The sequence below is a fragment of the Suncus etruscus genome, chromosome 17, assembly GCF_024139225.1.
Source record: "Suncus etruscus isolate mSunEtr1 chromosome 17, mSunEtr1.pri.cur, whole genome shotgun sequence".
In the NCBI taxonomy this organism is placed as follows: Eukaryota; Metazoa; Chordata; class Mammalia; order Eulipotyphla; family Soricidae; genus Suncus; species Suncus etruscus.
Window position 1 is genome coordinate 44522376 of NC_064864.1, and position 7850 is coordinate 44530225.

General features: G+C 44.0%; 1 non-coding gene across 1 annotated transcript; it reads right to left on the reverse strand.

Moving 5' to 3' along the window:
• Positions 1-6433: 6433 nt before the first annotated feature.
• LOC125995407 (U6 spliceosomal RNA) lies at positions 6434-6540 on the reverse strand. The gene has a single exon (XR_007490942.1). It is a non-coding gene; the product is annotated as a U6 spliceosomal RNA (small nuclear RNA).
• Positions 6541-7850: the final 1310 nt, after the last annotated feature.

Sequence of the window (7850 nt, forward strand, 5' to 3'; positions counted from 1 at the left end):
TGAGTTATTCTTGAACCAGTGTTCCCAATCCCACATATGTGCCTCTGACCTTTTTAACCTGCCTTCGGGATGTCACATCTACCCTCTTCCAAATGTCATTGTTTGTGCAGGATCATTGTTCCAGCCTGTCAAGATCATTTCAAATTCCAGGTCTGTCATTCAACTTATTACAAATCCTGTTCTCTGTGTCATCTGGAAGTGTGATGATGAGTTGAACACATCTTCATCTGAGCCACTGAGAGGGATATAATCTGACCAGGACTGAATCACAGGTTCAAAAACTTCATTCCACTCACAAGATGTAAACCCTATAATCAACCCATCCCTTTGTGTACAGTTAATCACCAACTATGAATCCTCCAAGCAGGGCCAAAAGCTAGCCTACATTGTTTTTATTGTATCTGTGAGTATATTATGAAAATATATTCCTACCTGTTGAAAACTAGAGTACTGTCAACATGCCTAACCTTCCCATTCTGTATCTTTTTTTTTGGGGGGGGGTGTCACACCCAGCAGTGCTCAGAGGTTACTCCTGGCTCTATGCTCAGAAATCACTCCTGGAAGGCTCAGGGAATCATATGGGATGCTGAGATTCAAACTAACGTCCTTCTGCAAGCAAGGCAAATGCCCAACCTCCATGCTATCTCTCTGGCCCCCTATTCTGTATCTTTATTAACAAAAGATTCAGGAGGGGCTGAGAGAGAGTATAGCATATAAGTTTGTCTTGCACATGGCCAATCTAGAGTCAATTCCTGGCACCCCAGATAGTTCCTCAAGCCCTACCAAGAGTAAAATCTGAGCACAGATCCAGGAGTAATCCCTGGGCACTGCTGAGTTTTTCCTCACATCAAAAAAGAAGCAAGGTATTTTGTTCTTTGGTTTGTGTTCTTAGAAAACTCATGCTGCCTTCTGTCAAAAAAACATTCTCTTTTCTAAGCATTGCCACAGCCTACATATAACTTTTTTTTGGTTTTGGGGTGACACCCAGCAGTACTCAGGGGTCACTCCTGGCTCTACACTAAGAAATAGCTCCTGGCATGTTTGGGGGACCATATGAGATGCCAGAATTTGAACCACCATCATTCTGCATGCAAGGCAAACACCCTACCTCCATGCTATTTCTCCGGCCCCTATAATAACTATTTTTAAAATTTTGTAAAGAATGACAGCATTCTTGCCAATTTTTAATTTTCAAGCCTACTACTGTCTTCTTCTTGCTGAGTATAATCATAGCACCTGTAAACTTCCTTCCCATAACTATCTCCTTACCACCCTATTCCCCAAATATGACTTTAAGCATATTCCTGATTATACATGATCTTAAAACTTATTTGGAACCTTGATTATTTTATCATAATTTTTCTTACTACTTGGGAGGGGAGGAGTTGGGCCATACCTGCCTGGTGATGCTCAGGGCTTACTCCTGCCTTAGAGCTCAGAAATCACTTCTAGTGAAGTGATTCTAGTGAACAGGGTGCTGGGGATCAAACTGGATTTGTCCATGCAAGGCAAATATATTGACCATTGTACTATCATTCTGCCCCCTACTACTTCTTATTTAAAGTCTTTTACCTCAACATCCAGAAAGAAGATAAAAAAGAATGGTAGGGCCCGGAGAGATAGCACAGCGGTGTTTGCCTTGCAAGCAGCCGATCCAGGACCAAAGATGGTTGGTGCAAATCCCGGTGTCCCTGCCAGGAGCTATTTCTGAGCAGACAGCCAGGAGTAACCCCTGAGCACCGCTGGGTGGGACCCAAACCCCCCCCCAAAAAAAAAAAAGAATGGTAGTTGTGAGGCCGGAGAGATGGCATGGAGATATGGCATTTGCCTTGCATGCAGAAGGACTGTAGTATGAATCCTGGCATCCCATATGGTCCCCCGTGCCTGCCAGGAGCAATTTCTGAGCAGAGAGCCAGGAGTAACCTTTGAGTGCCACCGGGTGTGACCCCCCAAAAAAATTAAATTAAAATAAAATTAAAAAAGAAAAAAATGGTAGTTGCTCTTCTCTCCTCTTGATTATTATCATACCATGGCCTTCTATTCCCAAAATTGTTATGAGTATTAAACACATTTTACTTATACATTCATTCCCCTATTCATCAACCCAACAACTTATTTATATTTAATAATCAAATGTCACAGATTCATTAAGATGTCAAGTGTGGTCAGCAAGCTTATAGGAAAAGTAGGACAGTATTTGACTATCTTTTTTTTGTTTTTGTTTTTGTTTTTGGGCCACACCCGGTGTTGCTCAGGGAGTAACTCAGGCTGTTACTCAGGCTGTCTGCTCAGAAATAGCTCCTGGCAGGCACAGGGGACCATATGGGACACCGGGATTCGAACCAACCACCTTTGATCCTAGATCAGCTGCTTGCAAGGTGTTTGCTGTTGTGTTATCTCTCCGGGCCCAGTATTTGACTATCTTAAATGAATGAATGAGATATATAGATGAGGATGAAGTACATAAGGGGGCAGCAGGTAAAATCAAATACATCCCTTTCATCTTCTTTGGAGTACTTATAAGGAATTAATCAAAGCAATAAGGCTGGGGATGTAGCTATTAGCTTCACCTATCTGAGACCTTGGGTTCCATCCCTGATGAGAAATCTTTTGTTGATTTACTCAGATTCTTTGCACTGAGTACATATGTGTGTGCCCACATCAGATCCTGAAAGGTTTGACCTCCCAAATGCTCCAGGCTGGGAATGATACTGCCCAACTTCTAAATTTTCTTTTCTCTTTGCAAAGTTCCTCATCCAGGAATCCACCTTCAGTTTGGGAGATAGTGGTGATGATCTCCAACCCACTAGCTGCAGCAGCCACAGATCAAAACTCAGTGCCAACTAGTTACACTAGTAGTTACCCTGCCCAAAGGATAGAAGTCTAGAAAGAGTCACATCTTACACCTTTGTTCCCTCTGTTACCCCCATATGTCTTCCATTGTCTTACCCTAACTAAGCCCTGTCCACCAACCCTGGCCTACCTCAAACCCCAGACCCCCAGTTTCCTTTCCTCCTTCTGTACACTCCCCCAAAGTTCTCTGTCATTATCTCTGAAACTGAGGCTTGTGCATCATCATTAATGGGCTAAACAGCAGGGTCAGCCAGGCAGGTAGCAGTAAACGCAGCAATTACGGCCTCGCCTTCATCCGAGCGCCTTCGCTCCCAATCCATCTCCCCTCATCACCAGGCAGTGCTGAGCTGGCCCTGCCTTCATTACATTAATCAGGTTAATTCCAAGTTAGAGTCCACATTCTAATCAAAAGGCAGTCAACAGGGTGGGGTGCCAGGAGAAGAGGGAATGCCTGTCCTCCCAAGAAATGGGGGTTGACAGCAGGGCCCAGACCTGGAGTCTTGACAGCTTGGCCTCCAGGGCCCTTTCCCCTTCAGGAGCTGCTCCCACTTGTGTCTCTGTCTTACTCCTGGAACCTTACTTGCCTTGCCTCTGGATTCAATCCAGGGCTGAGGGTCTGAACAGTTTTTAAAGGTAATGGATAATCCCTTTTCTGTCTCTGTAAACAGGCTAAACTCACCATCAAGGTCTTTAGGCAAAGTAGTATACCAGTGACTGATGGAGAGTAACATGCTTCTTACAGTCTGCCTGAATGACAGGACTAGATAGTAGCCCTGCTGGTCACTTCATTAAAATCCCTAGGTGCAGGTGGACAGTGGAGAAGGGAAGAGGGAGGTCACAAAGCCAACATAAAACTCAAATAGCTCCTTAGGAGAGAACAAAAAACTTGTTCCACCACAAGTACTAACTCCATCTACCCCACCACATTGGTAGCTTCCCAGAATTCTAACATCACTTTCTGCTAAGAAGTTTCATGTGCTTCCATGACTTCAAATATCAGCACACTGGTGAAGGCCTTCTTCTACAAATCTTTCCCTCCCTGCTTTCAAATACCAGGTAAGCAGCTCCACTTGGAAGACCCACCAGCCACACAAGGAACCCCATACACTTAGCAAAAAATATTTCTTGCTTAGATTTATCTGTTGTATCTATCTCTGTGTGTTTCTCCCCATCTAACTAAAGCCAGAAATCTTGGAAGGCATTAAGGAATCTTCTTTTTTGGGCCCTTTATTTGTGGTCCTTTTCCACTGCTGCTGAAACAAATGACCACAAATACAGTGTGTTTTAACACAACACAGATTCATTATTTTTCAGGGATTGAGGTTAGATTTTAAAATGGGGCTCTCTAAGTCTAGCGTAAGTATATGTAGGTGTAGAACATTCCTTCCAGAGACACCAGGGGGAAAATGTTTTCTTGCTTTTCCAGCTGCTGGGCATCACCAGTATTTTTTGTCTCCTGACTCCTTTTTCCATCTTCAAAACTAGAATTGAAACAGCTTTAAATTTCACTGTATCTATACCTCCTGTGTCCTCTTTCATTTATAAAAAAAACATCATGCAAGTGGGGACCTGAGAGAGATAACAGTAGATAAGGCCCCTGCTTTGCATTCACCAGACTTGAGTTCACATATTCAAGCACTACTGGGAATGACTGCTGAGAATAGTGCCAGAAGCAACCTATACACTTCTGAGTGTGACCCAAAAACCAAAACAATCCAAACCCCAACAAATATGTTGTAATAATCCAGGATAATTTTTTGGACCTGATTGATCATCTTAGTTCCACCTGCAGCTTTAACTCCCCCTTGCCATATAACATAACAAATTCTTGGGATCAGGATATGGACTTTAAGGAGCTATTATTCTTCCTCCCACAAATCCCAATGCCCTATTGATCTTCAAGTCCTATTAATTCTAGGCTTCAAGATAACGCTTCCTTCTGTCAATTCCTCCATTCTCTGGAGTGTCCAGATATCACAATCCTCTTTTTAGAGGCATCTCTATATTCAATCTCTCTTCTTTGATCCACTCTCCCAGTGACAACCAAAATATAGTAGGGGGCTTTATCTTTTCCTAAAACATCTTCCCTCAACTCATGTCTGATTTCAGAGCAGCTAACCTGAAAGAAAGGCCCCCCTATCCAGGGGGAATGGCAGCCTGTGAGTCCTGGAGAACTTTAGTCTGTAGGTAAGTGTTCAAGAGGACAATTCTGAGACACAGTCCAGGTAATTTCTGAAAGAGTCTTTTAAGACAGCACCTAAATAAATAAATAAATAAATAAATAAATAAATAAATAAATACAGCATCCACAGTGACCGCTAGTTTTTTTTCATCACTCACTCACTACTGTTTCCTAGGATTACCTCCCAAATAAACTGCCTTCACCCATGTCCTCACCTCAAGCGCAGATTTGGAGGGGAACAAGAGTAGAACAAAGAGTGATCTTTCCAAAATGAAAATCTAACCAAGTCATCATCCACATCAAAAACAGTAACTAGGGCCGGGAAGGTGGCGCTAGAGGTAAGGTGTCTGCCTTACAAGCGTTAGCGTAGGACGGACCGCGGTTCGGTCCCCCGGCGTCCCACATGGTCTCCCCAAGCCAGGGGCGATTTCTGAGCTCATAGCCAGGAGTAACCCCTGAGAGTCAAACGGGTGTGGCCCAAAAACCAAAAAAAAAAAAAAAAAAAAAAAAAAAAAAAAAAAAAAAACAGTAACTAACCCCAGGCCTCTGATTCCCTTATGACGTCTTAACTTGGTATATTCTCTCCCCAAAGCTCTCTCCACCCCAACTCCTCTCATCTCATTGCCTTCTTCAACATGGAGCCATTCATCTGATACCCCCACCATCACCATTTCCACTGTGAGCTCTCATTTCCACTGAATCCACTCATGCTAAAAGCTCTGGGTTCTGGGGGCCGGTGAGGTGGCGCTAGAGGTAAGGTGTCTGCCTTGCAAGCGCTAGCCAAGGAAGGACCACCAAGGAAGGATCGTGGTTGGATCCCCTGGCGTCCCATATTGTCCCCCTAAGCCAGGGGCAATTTTTGAGCAATTAGCCAGGAATAACCCCTGAGCATCAAACGGGTGTGGTCTGAAAAACCAAAAAAAAAAAAAAAAAAAAAAAAAAGCTCTGGGTTCTGGATCCTGCTCCCAGATGCTCTCACATCAACTTTACATAGCCAAGTTCAAACTCAATGTGTCTAAAACCAAACACAAGCAAATTAGGCTCTCTATTTCCCCATGTCATGCGGTTTTCCTCTGTTGTTCTGATTCTTCTTTATATTCCCTGGAGTCTTTCAGTTTTCTCATGTACATGAGTCATGTTCCTAACCCAGGGCCATCTTCTTTTTGTGATTTCAGTGCTTTGCTGGGAGCTCAGCCATTTCTATTTTTTTCCTTTTCTTTTTTTTTGGGGGGAGGGGGGTCACACCCAGCAGTGCTCAGGGGTCACTCCTGGTTCTGTGCTTAGAAATTGCTCATGGCAGGCTCGGGGGACCATGGGATGCCGGGATTCAAACCACCATCCCTCTGCATGCAAGGCAAATGCCCTACCTTTCATGCTATCTCTCTGCCCCCTCCTTTTTTTAATGTGTAATGCTTCACAAATTTGCATGTCATCCTTGCACAAGGGCCATGCTAATTTTCTCTGTAGCATTCCAATTTTAGTATATGTGCTGTCAAAGTGAGCACCAGCCTCCACCATATCTAAGGCATTAATTACAATCTATAGGCCAGGTGAATCCCTTTTCTTTTGTCTCCAAGCTGGATCTCTCTGATTCCACACTCACATCCAGCTGTCTGTTGAATGTTTCAACCTGATTTCCTGTTACAACTTCTTCATTATCTATACCTTCACCCCAACTAACTCTTCCTTCCTTCATAGAATCACCTACTCAGCTGGAAGTTCATAAACTTTTATTTTATTATTTTATTTTTTAATTTTATTTATTTATTTATTTTTGGTTTTTGGATCACACCTGGCAGCATTCAGAAATCACTCCTGGCAGGCACAGGGGACCATATGGGATGCCGGGATTCAAACCACCGTCCTTCTGCATGAAAGGCAAAAGCCTTACCTCCATGCTATCTCTCCGGCCCAAGTTCATAAACTTTTAAGACTGTCTTCCCTGGTCCCCTTTCCAAAGTCTCCTGCCATGCTCCCTCATCTGTTCTCTTCCCTTTTCCCTCAGACCCTCACCATCTGTCCCCTTGAATTTTCAATGGTCAGGATGAATTTTCCTTACCTTTGGACTTTCTTCTCTAATCAACCCTCCACATAGTAGATTGGCCTTTCTAACATACTAATCCAGCAGCTATGCTTCCCACTCCAGACTCCATGAGAAAAGTCCATGTTAATTTGACTCCCAAACCTTCTCATTTGGGTGGTGAAGAATGTCACCCTACTGAGCAGGCTGCCCAGACAATCATCCTCATTGACACTGTTGGTTCCATGGGCAACTCCACCAGTCAGTGACACTTCTCTGCTTACACCAGCAGTCAATGCCATCCTTCACTCACCTTCCCACCATCACATTCGCTGACTCTCTCTTTGTCACACCCCGTATACAAGCACAGTCACAAACACTCCCACAGGCCGAATGCACACTCCACTCACAGTCACATAGCCACAGCCACAAACACGGCTCCAAACACCTTGGGGGCACACTCCATCTCCAATCATGAGCAAATGCTGTTGGTTTTCATTAATCTGCAGCCTCTGTGTTTGCCAGTCTCTCTGGCTCCCCCTCTCCCTCTTCCCCACTCTCTCACTTTCTGCTCCGAGGCAGGTGAGCGCATCAATTTTCTCCTCGTCTGTGGCAGTTAAATTAAATGGAATCGGCCTGATTGCTGAAAATCAAAGGGAAGGCTGATAAAGCAATTAAATCCCTCTAATTCCTCGTCCTGAAAGGTGCAGCGGCTCTGAAGCTAATTAACTTCATAATGAAAATCCTTCTTCACCCTTTTAGGCTCTTCTCCCCGGGTCTCCTCTCCTCTCCTTC